Raw genomic sequence first — 25,720 nt, forward strand, 5'->3', positions numbered from 1 at the left:
CCACATTGAGCATGGAGAAAAGAAAGAAGACCAAAGAACTGTCTGAGGACTTGAGAAACCAAATTGTGAGGAAGCATGAGCAATCTCAAGGCTACAAGTCCATCTCCAAAGACCTGAATGTTCCTGTGTCTTCCGTGCGCAGTGTCATCAAGAAGTTTAAAGCCCATGGCACTGTGGCTAACCTCCCTAGATGTGGACGGAAAAGAAAAAAGAAAAATTGACGAGAGATTTCAACGCAAGATTGTGCGGATGGTGGATAAAGAACCTCGACTAATCGACTAACATCCAAACAAGTTCAAGCTGCCCTGCAGTCCGAGGGTACAACAGTGTCAACCCGTACTATCCGTCGGCGTCTGGATGAAAAGGGACTGTATGGTAGGATACCCAGGAAGACCCTACTTCTTACCCCGAGACATAAAAAAGCCAGGCTGGAGTTTGCCAAAACTTACCTGAGAAAGCATAAAACGTTTTGGAAGAATGTCCTCTGGTCAGATGAGACAAAAGTAGAGCTTTTTGGGAAAAAGCATCAACATAGAGTGTGCAGGAAAAAAAAGAGGCATTCAAAGAAAAGAACACGGTCCCTACAGTCAAACATGGCGGAGGTTCCCTGATGTTTTGGGGTTGCTTTGCTGCCTCTGGCACTGGACTGCTTGACCGTGTGCATGGCATTATGAAGTCTGAAGACTACCAACAAATTTTACAGCATAATGTAGGGCCCAGTGTGAGAAAGCTGGGACTCCCTCAGAGGTCATGGGTCTTCCAGCAGGACAATGACCCAAAACACACTTCCAAAAGCACTATAAAATGGTTTGAGAGAAAGCACTGGAGACTTCTAAGGTGGCCAGCAATGAGTCCAGACCTGAATCCCATAGAACACCTGTGGAGAGATCTCAAAATGGCAGTTTGGAGAAGGCACCCTTCAAATATCAGGGACCTGGAGCTGTTTTCCAAAGAATAATGGTCTACAATTCCAGCAGAGCATTGTAAGAAACTCATTGATAGTTACCGGAAGCGGTTGTTCGCAGTTATTTTGGCTAAAGGTTGTGCAACCAAGTTTTAGGCTGAGGGTGCCAACACTTTTGTCTGGCCCATTTTTGGAGTTTTGTGTGAAATGATCAATGATTTGATTTTTGCTTCATTCTCTTTTGTGTTTTTTCCTTGCAAGCAAATTAAATGAAGATAATAATACCAAAGAATTTGTGATTGCAATCATTTTCAGGAAGGAACTGAGTATTATCTGACAGAATTGCAGGGGTGCCAATACTTTTGGCCACCACTGTATCTCTCTGATTTAAGGGCATAAAAATTAAAATTTTGAAGATTGCGAAATTTTCACCAAATTTCCGATTTTTTCACAAATAAACACAAGTGATATCGAAGAAATGTTACCACTATCATGAAGTACAATATGTCACGAAAAAACATTCTCAGAATCAGGGGGATCTGTTGAAACGTTCCAGAGTAATTACCTCATAAAGTCACAGTGGTCAGAATTGTAAAAATTGGCCTGGTCATTAGCGTGCAAACCACCCTCGGGGGTAAAGAGGTTAAAGGGATTTTCCCAAGAACAAAAGTTCATTTTATTCAAAAGATCTTGTAATAATAATGACTTCCACAATTGGATGTGTTTAAATATGTTCCTGTGCTGAGATAATCTTATAAATGTGCCCCTGCTGTGTACTGTGTAATGGCTGTGTCTGACTGTGCAGGAACATGGTCTGATCATACCACATCACCAGGGCAGGGGAGGACACAGGAGAGTATACAGACATTACCGCAGGGATCATGAATGATTCTTTCTTTGACGTAAAACATTGTTTAAAAACAGGCAGGGAAATGTTTTACCTCACAAGAAGAATTAGCTGTGATCCCATGCTGTCCTGTCTGTATACTCTTTTGCTTTCTCCCCTGCACAGGGGATCTGGTATGATCAGACCATGTTCCTGTACGGTCAGACACAGCCATTACACAGTACACAGCAGGGGCACATATATAAGATTATCTCAGCACAGGAACATTTTATTTAAACACATCCAATTATGGAACTTATCATTATTCCACGATCTATTGATTAAAAGCAATTTTTGTTTGTGGGAAAACCTCTTTAAGGTCTGAAGACTGGCTAGGCCACTCCTTGACCTTAATGTGCTTCTTTTTGAGCCACTCCTTTGTTGCCTTGGCTGTATGTTTTGGGTCATTGTCTTGCTGGAAGACCCAGCCGCAGACCATTTTTAATGTCCTGTCAGAGGGAAGGAGGTTGTCACTCAGGATTTTACGGTACATGGCTCCATCCATTCTCCCATTGATGTGGTGAAGTAGTCCTGTGCCCTTTAGCAGAGAAACACTCGCAAAATATAATGTTTCCACCTCCATGCTTGACAGTGGGGACGGTGTTCTTTGGGTCATAGGCAGCATTTCTCTTCCTGCAAACACGGCGAGTTGAGTTAATGCCAAAGAGCTCAATTTTTGTCTCATCTGACCACAGCACCTTCTCCCAATAACTCACAGAATCATCCAGGTGTTCATTGGCAAACATCAGATGGGCCTGCACATGTGCCTTCTTGAGCAGGGGGACCTTGCGGGCACTGCAGGATTTTAAACCTTTAAAGCATAATGTGTTACCAATGGTTTTCTTGGTGACTGTGGTCCCAGCAACCTTGAGATCATTAAAAAAGTTCCCCCCGTGTAGTTTTAGGCTGATCTCTCACCTTCCTCATGATCAAGGATACCCCACGAGCTGAGATTTTGCATGGTGCCCCAGATTGATGTCGAAAGAAAGTCATTTTGTAAGACAGCTGTCTTTAATGCAGGTAACGAGTTGATTAGGAGCATCTAACTGGTTTATAGGAACCAGAACTCATAATGGTTTGTAGGGGATCAAATACTTCTTTCTCACTGCAAAATGCAAATAAATTTACCTAATTTATACAATGTGATTTTTTTGGGGGATATTCTGTCTCTCAATGTTAAAATTAACCTACCCTTAAAATGATAGACTGTTCATGTCTTTGTCAGTGGGCAAACTTACAAAAACAGCAAGGGATCAAACACTTATTTCCCCCACTGTACATTGGGGGGCAGTGGGACTGAATGAAAAATCTGAATTCAGTAATTAAGATGTGTATCCAATATCTTGTCCATGCAGTGCATTACCCCCATTTATAAATCAGTTTTCACTAGAAGTCTGTCCTAAAAATATTAGAAACTTCGCTTTATTTTTGCGCAGATCATTGGTCATTTGAAAATTGGATGTATCTTAGCCAGAAGTAAGCATGGGTTAAACAAATTGGTCAATTATTGCAGTGTCACATAGCAGCTGAAAAATGTCATCAAAACCGGCGTGCAAAACGCAAGTCTTGGTGAATTGGAGACTATGACCCTGATTCATCCAGACCGGTGTTGTTCATGGTGGTCTTGATGATAGGACGTTTTGGAATCAGAAGCATATGTGTCTTAATAAATCCAGTGCATCTTAAAAGTGGCGTGCACCTCTGTGTACTTCGCCACAGTCAGAGACTGAAGATTTGTGGTGTAAGAAACGCCAAAACTCAACATGGATTAGACGAGCGGGCATCAACATGCCCATTCCTATCCCAGCTTCAAAGAGATATCGGAACAACCAGCCAATTCTCTTAATGTGTTTGTCTGATGGAAGACTTAAAAGGGTTCTTTGAGAATCCCAGTTGCCGGTATGTTTGCTGCCATTTCATTTATTTCCTATTGGACAGAGGTCGACAGTCGAACACTTTGCACCTATAATTTGTACCACAATTTTGGCACATGGTAATGCATTTTAAACTTCACCCCTTTTTCTTCTTTTTTTTTTTTTTTTTATAAAGACACACCTTTTCTATTGACACCACACCCACTTGTCATTTCAGGCATGTAAAATAATACTGTATATTGGAAAAATGAAAGAATGTCTTCATATGTATGCTCCATGCGGAGGATGGGCATTTATCTTCCTCTGTCTGGTGCGGGGCCTGGGAGTGCTGGTGGAGCACCATCAATATTACTTGAAGACATACACATATTTAGAAATTCAAAGTGGCTTCAGCTTTCTGCTGAGATAAGAAGGGCTGTGAGCAAAACGTGCAGAGGTTTTATTAACATTTAATTCCACGCCAGCCCACATTTCCTCTGAACTCATATTAGGAGCATAACAACATATTTTTCGGTCGATAGAGATATATCAGGGCTTGAGTTTTTGCACTACAAGTTTTAGTTTTTATTATTACTCTTTTGGGGTCCATGCAACGTTCAGATCTCCTTTAAATCCATTTTTTGGTCAGGTGCAATTTTGCCTTTTTTTTTTCATTTCGACATTTAAATTATAAGATAAATAGTATATTTTATTAGTGCAGAAAATTGCCGACATGGCGATACCAAATGTGTTATATTTAAAAAAAAAAATCATATTCAGGTAAAAGGAGGGTCATTTATATTTTGGGATATACAGTATATATATTTTTCATTTATTTAGCATTTTTCATTGGTTTTTACATATTTATTAGCTCCCTTTAGGGTACTTAAAGTTGAATCTTTCTCCTAAGAAGCCTGGCAATGTTGTTAAAGGGAATATGTCAGCAGGTTTTTGCTATGTATCTGAGAGCAGCATGATGTAGGGGCTGAGCATTCATGTTGGCCGTCGCTTCCAGTGTAGACGTACGGTACAACCTGGGGACTGGGGTCGTGCTTCAGAGAACAAAGGTGGCCAGTGTACTGAATGTGCAGATTAACCCACCAATCTTAGACTTGCGGCCTCGCGGGTAGTATCATCAATCCCCCTTAGGGCCTGTGTGATGTTCTGTGTTGCCTAGAAAGTGACGATGGTGACGGGCCTGGGAATGATAGTGATGCCCTTTTGGCTAGGGTATTAAGAATCAGACCTCACTGACCATAACAGTTCTTTAATGTTAACAGTAGAACGATAGTGTGTCAATAGCATTGTGTTAATATTATTATTATTATTATTATTTATTATTATAGCGCTATTTATTCCATGGCGCTTTACATGTGAAAAAGGGGGTATAATACAAGAACAATTTCAATAATCTTGAACACAATGTGACAGCGACTGGTACAGGCGGAGCGAGGACCCTGCCCGCGAGGGCTCACAATCTACGAGGGATGGGTGAGGATACAGTAGGTGAGGGTAGAGCTGGTCGTGCAGCGGTATGGTGGAGCGGTGGTTACTGCAGGTTGTAGGCTTGTCGGAAGAGGTGGGTCTTCAGGTTCCTTTTGAAGGTTTCCACGGTAGGCGAGAGTCTGATACGTTGGGGTAGAGAGTTCCAGAGTAGGGCGGAAGCACGGGAGAAATCTTGTATACGGTTGTGGGAGGAGGAGATAAGAGGGGAGTAGAGCAGGAGATCTTGTGAGGATCGGAGGTTGCGTGCAGGTATGTAACGGGAGACTAGGTCGGAGATATATGGAGGAGACAGGTTGTGAATGGCTTTGTATGTCATGGTTAGGGTTTTGAACTGGAGTCTCTGAGCAATGGGGAGCCAGTGAAGAGATTGACAGAGAGGAGAGGCCGGGGAATAGCGGGGGGACAGGTGGATTAGTCGAGCAGCAGAGTTTATGATAGATTGGAGGGGTGCGAGAGTGTTAGAGGGGAGGCCACAGAGCAGGAGGTTGCAGTAGTCAAGGCGGGAGATGATGAGGGCGTGCACTAGTGTTTTTGCAGATTCATGGTTTAGGAATGTGCGGATCCGGGAGATATTTTTAAGTTGGAGTCGGCAGGAAGTGGAAAGGGCTTGGATATGTGGTTTTAATACCCTGTTCATCTGAATTACTATATTCTCCGTGTAACATAACTTGTTTAATTTTTCACTGTTTGCGTTATTTCCTGATATTGTGCCAATGGCACCCCTTTAATTGTGTTAAGCGAATAAATAGTTGTTGGTTTCAGTACCACTGACTCCTCATTATTTGCGCTGTTGCATCCGCGTACCTGTTAGCATGATCATCTGCCTGGCCCTATATAAAACTCACCAAGACACCTGTGTATTGGTATTAAGACTTTCAAGTGTTCCGGAGTCCTATGTGCCTGTAGCCTCCAGGACCTCTGCTATCTGTTCCCATTCTCCTGTCTGTCTGTAGTCTACAGTACCTCTGCTACCTGTTCCTGGTCTCCTGTCCTCACAGGTCTTCAGGACCTCTGCTATCTGTTCCTGATCTCCTATCCACCTACAGTCTCCAGGACCTCTGCTACCTGTTCCTAATCTCCTATCCACCTACGGTCTCCAGGACCTCTGCTATCTGTTCCCATTCTCCTGTCTGTCTGTAGTCTACAGTACCTCTGCTACCTGTTCCTGGTCTCATGTCCTCACAGGTCTTCAGGACCTCTGCTATCTGTTCCTGATCTCCTATCCACCTACGGTCTCCAGGACCTCTGCTACCTGCTCCCGGTGTAACAGGCCAAATTAACTTCTGTCCAGATTAAACCCGGGTATAGTTTGGCCCAGGCTAGAGTATACTCCGGAGGATAAACTGTCCTAAGCCAATCTATATCCAGAGGTGTAAAATAGGCTAGGACAATGTACCACTCTATTTTATGAGCCCTTGTAAATGAGAGATTTTAGGTGCCATTTTTTAATAACTTAAAACTGACCTACACGTAGTGGGAAGGTCTTTGTATTGTTAATCACATGATGAAGATTGAGCTTACAATACAATGTGACGTAAAGGACAACAGTCACTACATCTGAGATTACACTGTTGTCCATTAAGATAAGAACTTTTACCTTAGAATGAAATTGTAACTTGATCTTATCACTTCACTGGTTTCCTCACCGTCTGATTGGTTGACAAGTATGTAGATCTCTTTCTATCATACTCAGACACGCAGCTGCTTTTAATGTGTAACTACTGAGAAGTGCGGTAGGATTCTTTACCTCATTATATCTTTGTGGAAGTCTAATATTTTTACTGATTTAGGTTTTTCTGGTTCAAGTAATAAAAGTTTGTGTTTAGAACTTTAAGATTTAAGTCTGTTATCTTCTCACATAAGTTACCTGACAAATCTGAACCCCCATTAATATGTTGAAAAATTAAGTAATTCTTGTGTATATCACTCAATGCTGCTGATATCAAGGTGGTATGAAATGGCCTAGGCTGCTTCATTCCTGGGTATAGTTTGGACACAGGGAATACCATGGCTTGTTACACCGGTCTCCTGTCTGCATGTGACGCACCCCCTGGGCCGTGGGGTACTCGGTGCCGGGTCGGTCGTTGCTAGGGGAGATGTCACAGTGGCGGTGACCCGGTCCATGACCCAGGGCGGTCAATAAAAGGTGTTATTTTCAGGGGATTTATAGTTTTTATATACAGTTCGTAACGCCACCTGTTGTATGAGGCTAGATAGAGCCGCCACTGAACCTCTGGAGCTGGTGTGAATGTAGCAGAGTTGGTTTAGCTCTCCACAGGTAGAGCTTAGCTCCAGGGCAGTGTAAATGTTGTAGATGTTGTGGATGATGCTGGGCAGTATGGCGCAGGTGATGGCGCAGATAATGATCACGGACACAGTAAGGTGCAGTCCTCAGGGTTTACTCACGGTTTCTTAGACTTCCAGTTACAAGTACTAGAGTAACTTCCCACGGCGTCCTGTGCTTACTCAGGGAGGGGTTCAGCAAACTCCCAGGTCTCTCCGGAGTATGTAATGGGACCGCTTCTTTGTGTTCCTTCTGGCCTTCTCCCTGCACCTCACACCCAGTGTCTCAGGCCAGTGGCCGCGGACCTTGCCAGGCGACGTCTTCTCTGTCCCCTGGGTCCTATATGGCCACCTTTCTGGTGATTTAGATGTGGCTTTTGGCTACAGTACCTAAAATACTGCAGCCTCCGGTTTCCTAGTTGAGGCTTAAAGAACTCTGCTAGTTTAGGGACAGGTCCCCTCTGACCCCTCCACCTCCTGGTAGATTCGGGCGTATGGGTGGCCTCCAGCACTACCCGTACCCCTGGGGTCCCTTGCACGTTCCTGGAGCCTTTCTCCTGCTCCTCTCTCTCTCTGGTCTTGGGCCTCTCTGGCTAGGCCCTCCTACAGAGCTCCTGCTCCCTCTACTTCTCCTCTCAGACTGTCTACACTCCCAAGATAGCTTCTCTCTTTATATCACCTCCTTCAATGCTCCCCTGATCTTCTTCCTCCACCCACACCCATTACATGGTTCCCCCTACTTTCGTTCCCCTCACTCCAGCCAGGGACAGGGCTCAGCAGGGAAGCGACGCATCTTGCCCCTCCTGCTGGTCTGGAGTAGTGTAGTGTTGGATGCAGGTGTTAGGGTCCCGGGCAGTACTCCTTCCTTACCTGAGAGTGAGATACCACACCTCTGGGTGAGATGCAGTACCTCTGTGGCGACTGAACCCACAGGGGCGCCACATACCCCCCTGGTAAAACACAGCATGTCCACGGGCTGGAACAGAGTAAAAACACATTTTAGACATACAATTTTTTTTAGAATGCATTAGCATAGAAGATAATAAACAAAATTTTTCTTCCCTTTATGGGAGGCACACTTCTTAAATGTTACAGGTTACCACATAAAACTTTTTAAAGAACATTTTTCTTTACACTCATAAAACATTTTTCACATAAAACATTTCTTTTCGCAGGCTACAGTGCGATCTGTAACCGGGTGTCCATTCCACTAAACAAGGTGCAATTCTGATGAACATGAGGGACCCGTCCGCAAACCCTCAACGTAGGCCCTGGGCCTGGCTGCAGGGCGTATGTGATCCAGGTGTTGGACCACATCTTCGGCCACGCCAAACGGGTTTTTAGTTCTGAGGTCAGTCTTGTTGTATAAAACCAATAAGGGGCACTTTAAGAAGTGCAACTATTTACAAGTTAAGTTTTTGGCTGCTCACAGTCCTCAGCCTGATAGTTCTTTGTGCCTTAACCGGGTATACTAGGCAAATAAGCATACATTTTTAAACTTGAACTTGATCAGTGTTGTACCCTCCCGGGTAACTATATACAGTCTGTTAACTAAACTGTTCAATAGTGGTGCTCCCTCCGGGGAAACACCTGATTTCTGCAGGCTGACCCAGCCGGGTCATCAGCCTCGCACTGCGGGGGCATATCCTTTCTCTCCTTCACCACTCTGTACACCTGGAGGGCATACCAACCGCACTCTCCCTTGTGTTGGGTAAAGGTGACACGGTCACCGGGGTAGAGGTCTCGGCGGGGATGCCCCTGTTGGAGATGGGGCTCGACGTCTCGCCGATTTACAAAGACGTCCCGGCTCTTTCACGAAACCTCATCCGGCGTCCAGGTCGAATTTCACCACTATCCCCTCCAGACGGGGACTAGGTGTGGTTGATCTTGCTTTGCGGGCCTGGGTTTTGGCCGCCATGTTCCGGGCCTCCATCTGCTCCCACCGCACCTGCCGGTCGTGCTGCTCCTTCTTTAGCTGCAGGAGCTCCCGTCTGCAGTACTCCTCCCTCCTGGGGGCCAGGGTCTGGGTCTCCCACGGGAACCCCATGAGGTCCCCCTCTCGGTTGTCCCACCGAAACTCCTCTCCTCCTTGGCAGGTAACCGGGGGTGCAGGTGTGGGCATCAGGGGGAGTCCCTGCTGGTCCTCAAACTTGGCGGACCAGTCGTAGACGGGGCTTCCGTACACCCACTCGTGTGCGGGGGCCGGTGGCTCTGGTAGGGGGCCTAGGAGCAGGTCGGCGGAGCAGGCGTCCTGGATCGGAGGCTCCGCCTAGGGGCCCAGGAGCAGGTCAGCACTCTCAGTGCCCGGGACAGGGAGACTCCTCTTACCTGCTCCTGCGGCCGCGCCTGCGCCGTTCTCTGCCTCCTGGCTCTGTTCAGGCTCCTCCGGGACTGTGGCGCTGCTGGTGGAACGCAGCACTGGCTGCTGCTGGGTCACAATCTTCCCCAGCAGCTGCTCCTTCCAGTTGGCGATGACATCCTGCTGGGCCCTCTCCATCCTCTGGCCTAGCTCCTGGATCTCGGAATGTAGGAATTCGGTATCCTCCAGGGATAGTTTAGCCATTGCCTCCTCTGGGGTGAGAGGCATTTCTGGTTGCTGCAGGCCATGGACGGGAGCTTGCTCCTGACTCCTCTCCATGCTGCCTGCCGGGTGCGGTCAGTCTAGACTGCTGGAGACTCCGTCCTGTCTCCCAGGTTTCTTCTCTCCTCTCCCCTTTGGGGGTAGTTCCATGGCAGCTTGCTGTCGGCCACACCACATACATGGTCACAACTGCTCGGGGCGGGCCTTGCTTTTGGCGCCATTCTGGAACCCGGCCCACGATGGGTGGTGATTTCTTGTTGTCTTTGGTCTCGCACATAATGGCGCCCGTTCATATCCTGTTCGTGACGCCAAAGATGACGCACCCCCTGGGCCATGGGGTACTCGGTGCCGGGCCGGTCGTTGCTAGGGGAGATGTCACAGTGGCGGTGACCCGGTCCATGACCCAGGGCGGTCAATAAAAGGGGTTATTTTCAGGGGATTTATAGTTTTTATATACAGTTCATGACGCCACCTGTGGTATGCGTCTAGATGGAGCTGCCGCCGCAGTGCAGAGCCTCTGGAGCTGGTGTGAATGCAGCAGAGTTGGTTTAGCTCTCCACAGGTAGAGCTTAGCTCCAAGGCAGTGTAAATGTTGTAGATGTTGTGGATGATGCTGGGCAGTATGGCGGAGGTGATGGCGCAGATAATGAGTACGGACACAGTAAGGTACCGTCCTCAGGATTTACTCGCGGTTTTTTAGACTTCCAGTTACCCGTACTTGAGTAACTTCCCATGGCGTCCTGTGCTTACTCAGGGAGGGGTTCAGCAAACTCCCAGGTCTCTCCGGAGTACGTAATAGGACCCCCTTCTGTGTGTTCCTTCTGGCCTTCTCCCTGCACCTCGCACCCAGTGTCTCAGGCCAGTGGCCACAGACCTTGCCGGGCGACGTCTTCTCTGTCCCCTGGGTCCTCTATGGCCACCTTTCGGGTGATTAGATGTGGCTTTTGGCTACAGTACCTGAAATACTGCAGCCTCCAGTTTCCTAGTTGAGGCTTAAAGAACTCTGCTAGTTTAGGGACAGGTCCCCTCTCTGCGATCTAACCCCTCCACCTCCTGGAAGATTCGGGCGTATGGGTGGCCTCCAGCACTACCAGTACCCCTGGGGTCCCTTCCAAGTTCCTGGAGCCTTTCTCCTGCTCCCTCTACTTCTCCTCTCAGACTGTCTACACTCCCAAGATGGCTTCTCTCTTTATATCACCTCCTTCAAAGCTCCCCTGATCTTCTTCCTCCACCCACACCCATTACATGGTTCCCCCTACTTTGGTTCCCCTCACTTCAGCCAGGGACAGGGCTCAGCAGGGAAGCGACGCATCTTGCCCCTCCTGCTGGTCTGGAGTAGTGTAGTGTTGGATGCAGGTGTTAGGGTCCCGGGCAGTACTCCTTCCTTACCTGAGAGTGAGATACCACATCTCTGGGTGAGATGCAGTACCTCTGTGGCGACTGAACCCGCAGGGGCGCCACACATGTAGTCTCCAGTACCTCTGCTGCCTGTTCCCGGTCTCCTGTCCTCATACGGTCTCCAGGACCTCTGCTTCATGTTCCCAGTCTCCTGTCCTCATACGGTCTCCAGGACCTCTGCTACCTGTTCCCGGTCTCCTGTCGGCCTGCTGTCTCCAGGACCTCTGCTACCTGTTCCCGGTCTCCTGTCCTCATATGGTCTCCAGGACCTCTGCTACCTGTTCCTGGTCTCCTGTCCTCGTACGATCTCCAGGACCTTTGCTACCTGTTCCTGGTCTACTGTCAGCCTGCTGTCTCCAGGACCAGGGCCGGCGTCAGCACCCGGCGTACCCGGGCAAGTGCCGGGGCCCTGGAAAATCAGAGGGGCCCAGCCGCCCACTCACTGTCGGGGCCCGGGCCCACACACACCCACCCGCCCACTCACTGTCGGGGCCGGGCCCACACACCCACCCGCCCACTCACTGTCGGGGCCGGGCCCACACACCCACCCGCCCACTCACTGTCGGGGCCGGGCCCACACACTGTCGGGGCCGGGCCCACACACCCACCCGCCCACTCACTGTCGGGGCCGGGCCCACACACCCACCCGCCCACTCACTGTCGGGGCCCTGGCCGCTTCCTCGGCACCTGTTCAGGGACGCAGGCGCTGCTTGATTGCCGGCACTTCCCCCAGACATGGCCGCGCGCTGTCCGGCTGTGTCTGCTAGTAATGACACGGCAGGGTCGACGGCACTGCACCTTTAATTGTGCTTGTGCGTCGCTCCTGCCGCGTCATTACTAGCAGACACAGCCGCACAGCGCGCGGCCATGTCTGGGGGAAGTGTCGGCAATCAAACACCGTCGGAGCGGAGGTCCTGCACAGATGGGCGGGAGGGGCCCGGACCCGACCGCAAGTGGGCCCCTCTGATGTTCCAGGGCCATGATGTCTGTGACATGCCGGGGGCCCTGCACTGCCCCATACCCGAGGAGCTGCTGGACAGGACACTGGACCGGGGACAGGTGAGTGAGGCTTCCCCAATCCCCATATTAAAAATATTAGTAATGGGTCTGTGTGAGTGCATGTATGTGAATGTCAGTGTATATGACTGTGTATATATATTTGTCTGTTTTATCTATGTGTATGTCTGTATGTGTACATATGTCTGCGTACCGTGTGTGCGCGCGCATATGTCTGCGTACCGTGTGTGCGCGCGCATGTCTGCGTACCGTGTGTGCGCGCGCCTATGTCTGCGTACCGTGTGTGCGCGCGCCTATGTCTGCGTACCGTGTGTGCGCGCGCCTATGTCTGCGTACCGTGTGTGCGCGCGCCTATGTCTGCGTACCGTGTGTGCGCACGCCTATGTCTGCGTACCGTGTGTGCGTGCATATGTCTGCGTACCGTGTGTGCGTGTGCATATGTCTGCGTATGTGAAGGATGAGGGGGCAGGCTGGGCCATGTGTAATAAATATATATATATATATATATATATATATATATATATATATATATATATATATATATATATATATATATTTATTTATTTCTCCGCCGTATCTGTGCATCATGAATCGTGTATGTGTTAAAAGGGCCCACTGAGACTCTTTCGCCCGGGGCCCAGAAAAACCTGGAGCCGGCCCTGTCCAGGACCTCTGCTACCGGTTTCCCACGTGCTTTACCAGCCTGCTGTCCCAACCCCCGTGTGCCAACCCAGACCTTGGGCTTGGATGATAAAGCTTACAAGATTATCCTAACACTACCCTATCTGTGGGTCTAAGGATGGGGTGTAAGCTGGCGTTATCCTGCAGAAGGTCGCTGTCTGATATGGCAGCTCTTCTTCTCTGTGAGGGAAATTTCATGTTTGAATTCAGTCTGGCAAAATCTATGATCATTTGAATGAAGGAAATAGAAGATGGGATATCCAAGTCTGAATTTACAGGCTTCAATGAAATGCCTTTACTCGCCAGCGTATTAAACCACAGAGCTATTGGAAAGAAACCAGAGTTATAAATTTCCTACACTTAGCCTCTGCCAACCAATATCCTGCAATCCCTGTGTTCATTAAGCAGGCTTGAGGTTATTACTGCGAGAGAACCGTTTAAAATATTACAGACTCGGCATAGAAAAGATCTGAAGTATTAAAATTGCCATCTGACCAAACAAACATATTGAAAACAATAAAGAATAATTACTGCTGCATCAAAGGTTCTGCCTGATCCGTTCTAGAAAGAAAAGAAAACATAAAAGTTTAAAATATAGAATCACAATATACATGAAAATGATGTATAGCCCCAGATGTGAAAAATAGACAATTTATATCAAATATAGCTTGGTTCATCTCCTCCAGAAATTGTGCAAAAAAAAAAATCAGTTGTTTGCTTCTCAGAGCATGTATGGTATTCTTTAAAGCACCCACTATGATAGCAACCCTGGCTGTGTAGTCTGGAGTACCCCTATAACAGCAGACTGAGTGTAGTCTGGAACCCCCTATAACAACAGTCTGGATGTGTATTCTGGAACCCCCTATAACACCAGTCTGCTTGTGTAGTCTGGAGCCCCCTGTAACAGCAGTCTGGATGTGTAGTCTGGAGCTCCCTATAACAGCAGTCTGGATGTGTAGTCTGGAGCCCCCTATGACAGCATTCTGGGTGTGTAGCCTGGAGTCCTCAATAACAGCAGTCTGACTGTGTAGTCCAGAGCCTCCTATAGCAGCAGTCTGGATGTGTAGTGTGGAGCCCCCTATAACAGCAGTCTGGGTGTGTAGTCTGGAATTCTCTATAACAGCAGTATGGATGTGGTGTAGTTTGGTGCCCCCTATAACAGCAGTCTGGATGTGTAGTCCCCAGAACCTGTGGCTCAATTGCTTTAGCCCCTGCCTGTAATATAGATGGTTGTGGGTTCAAGTCCCAGGGAGACTCACAAAAAAGAAAAATGACATTTTTGTAATTGCTTTTTATTATTTTTAGTAGCTTTATAGGAAAAAAATTAGACTTTTCTCCACTTCTAGTATAAAAGGTACATAAAAATACGCTGTTATATACAATGTATCTCTATGTACATGTATAATATGCTTCTGGGGTCACTGCCTGCAATACAGTTCAAGATTACAAATTCTTCTCTCTACATTATTATGGGCTGTGGTTCATAGCTAGAGCTACTCACTGTGAACATAAAAATGTGAGTTTGAGTCCCGAGGAGACCTGATCACAAGAGAAGAAGTAAATATTATAATTGAATTTATGTCAGTGCAGAGAAAAGCAGCCCTCCCCCCCTTAGGAGGAGCAACACCGATAATGACGTCGGAGAGAGGTGAGTATTTAAAGTCGGGACAAAGCCCTGAGCGACTGATCCTTCAAATTGGGACAGTCCCGCTGAATCTGGAACGCTTGTGATCTATGAACCCTCTTTAACAGCAGTCTGGGTGTGTAGTCTGCTGGTCAAAAATGATTGGAAAAGGAGAAAGCAGAGAAAACTGCATTAGCAGGAACTGAAGAGTGAAGTGCATGTTCCCTGGGGCAAGAGATTGGAGGAGATACCAGGTCAGGTGATAGCTGTGTCACAGTTAGAAATTATAAAAGGCCCAAAAGGGCAGAGAAGGAGTGGAGTTGGTGCCTGAACCTGTAGCAGGACAGATGTGTGGGGTTGGCTTATAGCTGCCATTACTAGTGACCAGACTGGAACCAGAACCAAATGAGCTAAGTGAACGGAGCCAGAGCCGAGTGAGCTTGGGAGAAGCAAGTGGACTACGATAGAGGGACATTCATGAGATCCACGACGTGAGGAGCAGAAGTACAGTACACAGGGGACTAGAGCCACGCTTCAGGGGGGAGGCGGCCAGCGCAACATGTGCAGCTCACCAAGCATAAACTCCCATTAGGGCCTGGACGACGTGTGTCATTACCACTAGAGTGATAGGCACATGGCTGACTGTGATGCACCATAGAACTTAGCTATAGAATAGAGACGCTTGTATATATTGTAAATGTTTAGTGCCTTGTATGATAGGGTTTAATTATTATATCTGTTACCGCTGCTCCTATCCAAAGATATGACTTACGTTTAAATTGTGAAACATTTTATTGCACTCTAATAATCTGCTAACCTTGTCTAATTTTGTTTCTGAATCATTCAAATTACTGTGTTAGAGTAATAAATCATCTTTGGGTAAGTTACCGCTGTGTCCTCTTCTACGTTGTTGCATCCCAAGCACCTGTTTACACTTGGCGTAGTCAGCAGGAAGCAACACTCGATCACAGAAATGGTGGATCAATCATCATCCGAGGCCATGGGGGGCAGCCTCTCCCTTGGAGCTAGCAAGCACCTGTTTACAGTTGGCGTAGTGGGCAAGATGCAACACTCGAAAACAGAAATGGTGGATCAGTCAGTAACCGAGACCATGGGGGGCATCCTCTCCCTCGGAGCTACCTAGCAACTATTTACACTTGGCGTAGTAGGTATGATGCAACACTCAAGCACAGAAATGGCGGATCAGTCAGTAACCGAGGCCATGGGGGGCAGCCTCTACCTTGGAGCTATGCTTAGCAACATACTTACTCAAGTTTTCTGGTGACAATTTACGGATGTGGGACTGGGTTGAAGGCCTAAAGAGTATGTTACAAATGCACCTTATGACACCTACAGTACAGACCAAAAGTTTGGACACACCTTCTCATTTAAAGATTTTTCTGTATTTTCTTGACTATGAAAATTGTACATTCACACTGAAGGCATCAAAACTATGAATTAACACATGTGGAATTATATACTTAACAAAAAAGTGTGAAACAACTGAAAATATGTCTTATATTCTAGGTTCTTCAAAGTAGCCACCTTTTGCTTTGATGACTTCTTTGCACACTCTTGGCATTCTCTTGATGAGCTTCAAGAGGTAGTCACCGGAAATGGTCTTCCAACAATCTTGAAGGAGTTCCCAGAGATGCTTCGCACTTGTTGGCCCTTTTGCCTTCACTCTGCCGTCCAGCTCACCCCAAACCATCTCGATTGGGTTCAGGTCTGGTGACTGTGGAGGCCAGGTTATCTGGCGTAGCACCCCATCACTCTCCCTCTTGGTCAAATAGCCCTTACACAGCCTGGATGTGTGTTTGGGGTCATTGTCCTGTTGAAAAATAAATGATGGTCCAACTAAACACAAACGGGATGGAATAGCATGCCGCTGCAAGATGCTGTGGTAGCCATGCTGGTTCAGTATGCCTTCAATTTTGAATAAATCCCCAACAGTGTCACCAGCAAAGCACCCCCACACCATCACACCTCCTCCTCCATGCTTCACTGTGGGAACCAGGCATGTAGAGTCCATCCGTTCACCTTTTCTGCGTCGCACAAAGACACGGTGGTTGGAACCAAAGATCTCAAATTTGGACTCATCAGACCAAAGCACAGATTTCCACTGGTCTAATGTCCATTCCTTGTGTTCTTTAGCCCAAACAAGTCTCTTCTGGTTGTTGCCTGTCCTTAGCAGTGGTTTCCTAGCAGCTATTTTACCATGAAGGCCTGCTGTGTCTGCTGCTAGAACTTTGTGTGGCATTGACCTGGTCTGTAATCTGAGCTGCTGTTAACCTGTGATTTCTGAGGCTGGTGACTCAGATAAACTTATCCTCAGAAGTAGAGGTGACTCTTGGTCTTCCTTTCCTGGGGCGGTCCTCATGTGAGACAGTTTCTTTGTAGCGCTTGATGGTTTTTGCAACTGCGCTTGGGGACACTTTCAAAGCTTTCCCAATTTTTCTGACTGACTGACCTTCATTTCTTAAAGCAATGATGGGCACTCGTTTTTCTTTACTTAGCTGCTCTTTTCTTGCCATAATACAAATTCTAACAGTCTATTCAGTAGGACTATCAGCTGTGTATCCACCAGACTTCTGCACAACACAACTGATGGTCCCAACCCCATTTATAAGGCAAGAAATCCCACTTATTAAACCTAACAGGGCACACCTGTGAAGTGAAAACCATTTCCGGTGACTACCTCTTGAAGCTCATCAAGAGAATGCCAAGAGTGTGCAAAGCAGTCATCAAAGCAATAGGTGGCTACTTTGAAGAACCTAGAATATAAGACATATTTTCAGTTGTTTCACACTTTTTTGTTAAGTATATAATTCCACATGTGTTAATTCATAGTTTTGATGCCTTCAGTGTGAATGTACAATTTTCATAGTCATGAAAATACAGAAAAATCTTTAAATGAGGAGGTGTGTCCAAACTTTTGGTCTGTACTGTACATTAGAGCAGTCTGGATGGGTAGTTTGGATCTCCTCTGAAGCATGAGACATTTCCTGGAATAAACTAAGATTGCCCTCTGGGTAAATGAAAATAGGTTTCTAAATAATGCAACTCCTTAAATTTATGGATATTTCGTAAAAGTTTAAGAGATTCGGGTCTCGCCCCTGGGACTGTGCTGATTATGTAAATCCTAATACAGGGACGCATATGTTATGGTTGATCAATGGGGCCACAGGACAACATCATGGGTAGTATGAGGACACAGGACTCGGAAAGGGAAACCAGCTCAGAGGCCATGCTTCTCATCATAGTGAAGGGTTTATGGCATAGTCGGAAGATTACATGGTCATTCCCATCTTGCATATTGATGGCATATCTGCAGAATACACAAGTCTTGCTTTGACCCTGGTGCTGGCAGCCCACCCTACGTGCATAGCCTGCATTTTAGTGAGTGATTTTCGCTTTTTCCTGTCATGTCCCCTAATCGGTCTCGACCAGCGTTTGGCATCTTCAGTGATCACAATGACGTGCTGTTTCCGACATTGAAATGTGAGATACATTCTCGGCAGCCGTCATCATCTCCATTTCTACGGAGGTAAATGAACATCTTTTCTGCATGGAGGATCACAAGCCGATTCTTGTTGGGCAGTGGGTTTACTCTTAGATGCCTAGGAAAGGCACTGTGCATCTTTTTATACAGCGGAGACGTTTATCTCGTCTTCCTCATTCAGACCTCGGCAGCTATTCCTCTACGACAGCGACGGGAAGATTTAGCTGCCTCAAATGTGTGACACAAAAGCCTATTGAGGTCTAAACTCGTCCCTGTCTCTGTGTCAGGAATAAAATGGAAAAGCGTGGAAGTGCGTCACTTAGTGGGGTTAACCCTGTAGTGCCTGGGATACATCCTTCTGCTTTTCAGTAAAGCACAATCCTATATGTTATTTATATGTTTCATGCTGTGGGTATTAGCGGCATCTGCTTTTTGGGAAAGCAAATACAGTCATTACTCAGGGCCCCTCTACTAGGTCGGCCTCGAAGACTGACAATATTAAAGGGCTTGTCCACCTTTGAGGATACTTTGGTTTTTCCTTTGAACTTAAACGCATGTATTTGGGACTAAAAATAATTTTTGCATTTGGGTTTCATTAAAAATTTTGCACTGTTTGGCTTTAGCAGGCCCTTTGTTTCCCTGCACATTCATCGTTGATCTGGTCTGTGGTCGTCAATCAGCTAAGATGAGCTCAGGCAAAAAGACAGATAAATAGTTCCAAACTCTCCAATCAGATCAAGCTTTGTGATGGATTCTCAATTAACCCTTTCCTGACATATGATGTGCAGTTACATCATATTCTGGCTCCCTGACTTTGCTTGTGAGCCAGCATATTTCCTGGCAGATGATGGCTGTCAATCAGTCATCATCTGCCTCTAACAGCTGTCGGTGGATCGGCGCTTGCGCCTGCTAACCTGTTAACAGAGATTGACAGCAGCATTTACTGCATGCCAGTAGGGGGGGCACATCATTCTGACATGATCTCAAGGTGCCGATGGGTTGCCATGACAGACGGAGGTCTGCTGAAGACACCCGTGCCTGTCATTACGATGCTCCACTGAAAGCCAGCTTGTAGCTGACGTTCATAGGAGACCATGATTTTAGCTATACATAACAGTGTTGTAGCACTGCTGTGTATAGCACAAGAGATCGGATGATCACAGTTCAAAGTCACAAAGGGGACTACAAATACAGTAGAAAGTGAAAAAAAGGTTTTAAAAATATGAAAAAAATAAAAGTTCAAACCCCTGCCCTCCTCCCCCATTAAAAATAGCTAAATAATAAAAAAAATGACACATATTTGGTGTAACTTTGTTTGTAAAAGTCTGATCTATAAAAATATAAAATAATTTAATCCAATCGGTAAGTGGCGTAACGAGAAAAAAAATCTAAATGCCAGAATTACAGTTTTTCAGACTCTACAACACTGCAATAAAATGCAACAAGAGGCGATCAGACATTGTAACTACCCCAAAATGGTATAAATAAAAATGTTGGCTCAGGGCGCAAAAATAAAGCCCTAATACAGCCTCATTGACCAAAAATTGAAAATGTTACGAAAATTGAAAATGGCGATTCAAGCAAATATATTTTTAATTTCTGTTTTGTTTGTTTTTTACCACTTAAATAAAAAATAATTATGCATGTTTGGTATCTGTGTAATCATACTGACCTGGAGAATCATATTACCAGGTCAATTTTAATGTACAGTTAGGTCCATATATATTTGGACAGAGACAACATTTTTCTACTTTTGGTTCTAGACATTACCACAATGAATTTTAAACAAAACAATTCAGATGCAGTTGAAGTTCAGACTTTCAGTTTTCATTTGAGGGTATCCACATTAAAATTGGATGAAGGGTTTAGGAGTTTCAGCTCCATTAAATAATTGTAAATAAAATGTTCATTTCTAGTACTTGGTTGAAAACCCTTTGTTGGCAATGACTGCCTGAAGTCTTGCACTCATGGACATCACCAGACGCCGTGTTTCCTCCTTTTTGATGCTCTGCCAGGCCTTCACTGCGGTGGTTTTCAGTTGCTGTTTGTTTGTGGGCCTTTCTGTCTGAAGTTTAGTCTTTAACAAGTGAAATGCATGCTCAATTGGGTTGAGATCAGGTGACTGACTTGACCATTCAAGAATATTCCACTTCTTTGCTTTAATAAACTTCTGGGTTGCTTTGGCTTTATGTTTTGGGTCATTGTCCATCTGTAGTATGAAATGACGACCAATCAGTTTGGCTGCATTTGGCTGGATCTGAGCACACAGAATGGCTCTGAATACATCAGAATTAATTCGGCTGCTTCTGTCCTGTGTCACATCATCAATAAACACTAGTGACCCAGTGCCACTGGCAGCCATGCATGCCCAAGCCATCACACTGCCTCCGCCGTCTTTTACAGATGATGTGGTATGCTTTGGATCATGTGCTGTACCACGCCTTCGCCATACTTTTCTCTTTCCATCATTCTGGTAGAGGTTGACCTTGATTTCATCTGTCCAAAGAGGGTTCTTCCAGAACTGTGCTGGCTTTTTTAGATGTTTTTTTAGCAAAGTCCAGTCTAGCCTTTTTATTCTTGATGCTTATGAGTGGCTTGCACCGTGCAGAGAACCCTCTGTATTTACTTTTATGCAGTCTTCTCTTTATGGTAGATTTGGATATTGATACGCCTACCTCCTAGAGAGTGTTGTTCACTTGGTTGGCTGTTGTGAAGGGGTTTCTCTTCACCATGGAGATTATTCTGCGATCATCCACCACTGTTGTCTTCCGTGGGCGCCCAGCTCTCTTTGCATTGATGAGTTCACCAGTGCTTTCTTTCTTTCTCAGGATGTACCAAACTGTAGATTTTGCCACTCCTAATATTGTAGCAGTTTCTCGGATGTTTTTTTTTTCTGTTTTTGCAGCTTAAGGATGGCTTGTTTCACCTGCATGGAGAGCTCCTTTGACCGCATGTTTACTTCACAGCAAAACCTTCCAAATGCAAGCACCACACCTCAAATCAACTCCAGGCCTTTTATCTGCTTAATTGAGAATGACATAACGAAAGGATTGCCCACACCTGTCCATGAAATAGCCTTGGAGTCAATTGTCCAATTACTTTTGGTCCCTTTAAAAACAGGGTGGCACATGTTAAGGAGCTGAAACTCCTAAACCCTTCATCCAATTTTAATGTGGATACCCTCAAATGAAAGCTGAAAGTCTGAACTTCAACTGCATCTGAATTGTTTTGTTTAAAATTCATTGTGGTAATGTCTAGAACCAAAATTAGAAAAATGTTGTCTCTGTCCAAATATACAGTTATATGAAAAAGTTTGGGCACCCCTATTAATCTTAAGCTTAATGTTTTATAAAAATTGGTGTTTTTGCAACAGCTATTTCAGTTTGATATATGTAATAACTGTTGGACACAGTAATGTTTCTGCCTTGAAATGAGGTTAATTGTACTAACAGAAAATGTGCAATCTGCATTCAAACAAAATTTGACAGGTGCATAAGTATAGGCACCTCACCAGAAAAGTGACATTAATATTTAGTAGATCCTCCTTTTGCAAAAATAACAGCCTCTTGTCGCTTCCTGTAGCTTTTAATGAGTTCCTGGATCCTGGATGAAGGTGTTTTTGACCATTCCTCTTTACAAAACAATTCCAGTTCAGTTAAGTTTGATGGTCGCCGAGCATGGACAGCCCTCTTCATATGATCCCACAGATGTTCAATGATATTCAGGTCTGGGGACTGGGATGGCCATTCCAGAGCATTGTAATTGTTCCTCTGCATGAATGCCTGAGTAGATTTGGAGCGGTGTTTTGGATCATTGTCTTGCTGAAAGATCCATCCCCTGCGTAACTTCAACTTTATCACTGATTCTTGAACATTATTGTCAAGAATCTGCTGATACTGAGTGGAATCCATGCGTCCCTCAACTTTAACAAGATTCCCGGTGCCGGCATTGGCCACACAGCCCCAAAGCATGATGGAGTCTCCACCAAATTTTACTGTGGGTAGCAAGTGTTTTTCTTGGAATGCTGTGTTTTTATGCCGCCATGTATAATGCCTTTTTGTATGACCAAACAACTCAATCTTGGTTTCATCAGTCCACAGGACCTTCTTCCAAAAAGAAATTGGCTTCTCCAAATGTGCTTTTGCATACCTCAGCCGACTCTGTTTGTGGCGTGCTTGCAGAAACGGCTTCTTTCGCATCACTCTCCCATACAGCTTCTCCTTGTGCAAAGTGCGTTGTATAGTTGACCGATGCACAGTGACACCATCTGCAGCAAGTTGATGCTGCAGCTCTCTGGAGGTGGTCTGAGGATTGTCCTCGACTGATCTCACCATTCTTCTTCTCTGCCTTTCTGATGTTTTTCTTGGCCTGCCACTTCTGGCCTTAACAAGAACTGTCCCTGTGTTCTTCCATTTCCTTACTATGTTCCTCACAGTGGATACTGACAGGTTAAATCTCTGAGACAGCTTTTTGTATCCTTCCCCTGAACAACTATGTTGAATAATCTTTGTTTTCAGATCATTTGACAGTTGTTTTGAGAAGCCCATGATGCCACTCTTCAGAGGAGATTCAAACATGAGAACAACTTGCAAGTGGCCACTTTAAGTAGCTTTTCTCATGATTGCATACACCTGGCTATGAAGTTCAAAGCTCAATGAGGTTACAAAACCAAAAAAAGTGCTTTAGTACGTCAGTAAAAAGTAGGTAGGAATATTTAAAACAAGAAAATGATAAGGGTGCCCATACTTATGCACCTGTCAAATTTTGTTTGAATGCAGATTGCACATTTTCTGTTAGTACAATAAACCTAATTTCAAGGCAGAAACATTACTGTGTCCAACAGTTATTACATATATCAAACTGAAATAGCTGTTGCAAAAACACCAATTTTTATAAAACATTAAGCTTAAGATTAATAGGGGTGCCCAAACTTTTTCATATAACTGTATATGGACCTAACTGTATAGTGAACACAGTAAATAAGAAATCCGAAACACAATTGCGGAATTGCACTTTTTTCACTATTTTGCCACAGTTGGAATTTTTTTCCCTGCTTTCCAATACATGACATGATAAAATAAATAAGGCTATGTGGACGGAACAATGAAAAAGGTATAGCTTTCGGAATAAGGGGCGGAAAACACTAAAGTTTAAAAATTGAAAATCGCCCAGTCAGGAAGGGCTTAACTAATTTTGTAGTCAGCAATTAGAGAGTGCAACGCAGAGGCTATAGAAGGAAAACAATACAACAATTTTTATGGAATCCAGAAGTTAAAATGATTTTTAGCTCCAAATACATGCATTTACGTGAAAAAAGAACATTTTCTCCAAATGTGGACAAACCCTTTAGGCAGCGTTATGTGGGCACTATATGACAGTCATGGGGGGTATATGTTATGTAGGAAGGGGACAGCTGGATTGCATGTTGGGGGAATGTTGTACGATCCCATAGACTAAATACTATAACACAAACTGATGAAAAAGTTACTGCTTGTTATGTATGGGGCTAGCATACATTTACACATCTTGATGAACAGGGAATTTCTTCAAGCTTTGTAGTGCCTTACTTATGTGTCATTATTTTTGGATATATATATATAATACATTAGACAATTATTCATATTAATGTTTATTTTCAGCTATTATTTTATGTTTTTATTATATACCAGCAGTGTAATACAAGTACAAGGTCCCTGATTTTTTGTCATAAGGATTAGCTATGATGCAATCAAAGGGGTCACTTACTTAATCTCCCCCTTTGCATGCCACGATCAGTATTGAACGGTGGAGATCAGGGTTTGTCTCATCTCCCTGTTAGAGCTGGGCTGTTTCTGTGCCTTACAGCTTTTGCCCCACTCCTAATCGGATGCGGACAGTAAGGCTATGTTCACCCTGCCAGCATTCAGTTTCAAGAAAGAAACACTGTTCAATATGTGTCCAGAAGGAAAATGATCCAATAGTAATAGCATCACACCTTTGGCACAAAAAGAGGAATTAGCAAAAGGTGAGCATTCTGTTTCAGTCATGGGGTTTTGGGTGGCGCAGGTTCAGTCATTGCTCTGAGAATACAGAGCGTCCGCTGTAACCGTGCCCCCGGCCCTGACTGACACTCTCTCTACATTAAGACTGGATGGATGGATGGGTCCCCCAGCCTGGCATATGCTCCCCCATCCTGCCTGCAGTGCTGCTCCATCCATCTATCCATGCTGCTCATCCATCCTTCCATCCATCCATCCATGCTGCTCATCCATTCTTCCATCCATCCATCCATGCTGCTCATCCATCCATCTATCCATCCATGCTGCTCATCCATCCATTTATCCATCCATGCTGCTCATCCATCCATCCATGCTGCTCATCCATCCATCCATGCTGCTCATCCATCCATCCATCCATACTGCCCATCCTTCCATCCATCCATGCTGCTCATCCATCCATCCATCCATGCTGATCATCCATCCATGCTGCTCAGCCATCCATCCATGCTGCTCATCCATGCTGCTCATCCATCCATCCATGCTGCTCATCCATGCTGCTCATCCATGCTGCTCATCCATGCTGCTCATCCATCCATCCATGCTGCTCATCCATCCATCCATGCTGCTCATTGATCCATGCATGCTGCTCATTCATCCATGCTGCTCATTCATCCATGCTGCTCATTCATCCATGCTGCTCATCCATCCATGCTGTTCATCCATCCATCCATCCAACTGTGCTGCTCATCCATCCATCCATGCTGTTCATCCATCCATCCACGCTGCTCATCCATCTATCTATGGTGCTCATCCATCCATCCATCTGTGCTGCTCATCCATCCATCCATGCTGTTCATCCATCCATCCATCCATGCTGCTCATCCATCTATCCATGCTGCTCATCTATCCATCAATCCATGCTGCTTATCCATCCATGCATCCATGCTGCTCAGCCATCCATGCTGCTCATCCATCCATCCATGCATGCTGCTCATCCATCCATCCATCCTGCTCATCGATCCATCTTTGCTGCTCATTCATGTTGTTCATCCACCCATCAACACTCCTACTCACCTTGACCCTGCTCCCCTGCGGCATATCGTCTGAGTTAAATATTTAAATAAAATGACGCCGGAGTCAGCGCGTGTGCATACCGCGCTATCCGGCGCCATTTTGTTGAAGATACTGTGTGCAAATTTGTCTTCAACAAAAAGGCGCTGGAGATCGCTCTATGTGCAGACGCTTACTCCAGCGCCACACTCTTCCTCCATACTCTCTGGTATGTCATCATGGCGCTGGAGATCACGGTATACGGTCTGCGCCTACGCATACGTCACACTCCTCCTCCAGTGTCATCCTCCTCCCCATCTGGATGTATCCTTCTGTCTCCGCCCACATTGCGCAGGTGCAGTCTATAGAGGCTTCGGAAAAAAGGATACATCCCTGGCTATATTCTAGATATTATTACCATGTGCACCCTAGAAAAAAGCAAGAAGAGACCTAATAG

General features: G+C 45.6%; 1 long non-coding RNA gene across 1 annotated transcript in view; it reads right to left on the reverse strand.

The window, feature by feature from the left end:
• LOC141236824 (uncharacterized) overlaps nucleotides 1–25,720 on the reverse strand; it is a 94,166-nt gene that overhangs the window by 36,274 nt on the left and 32,172 nt on the right. The gene's annotated exons all lie outside the window — the stretch shown is intronic.

This window comes from Phyllobates terribilis, unplaced genomic scaffold (genome assembly GCF_046119375.1).
Source record: "Phyllobates terribilis strain yellow unplaced genomic scaffold, ASM4611937v1 Scaffold_2__4_contigs__length_985480577, whole genome shotgun sequence".
NCBI lineage: Eukaryota > Metazoa > Chordata > Amphibia > Anura > Dendrobatidae > Phyllobates > Phyllobates terribilis.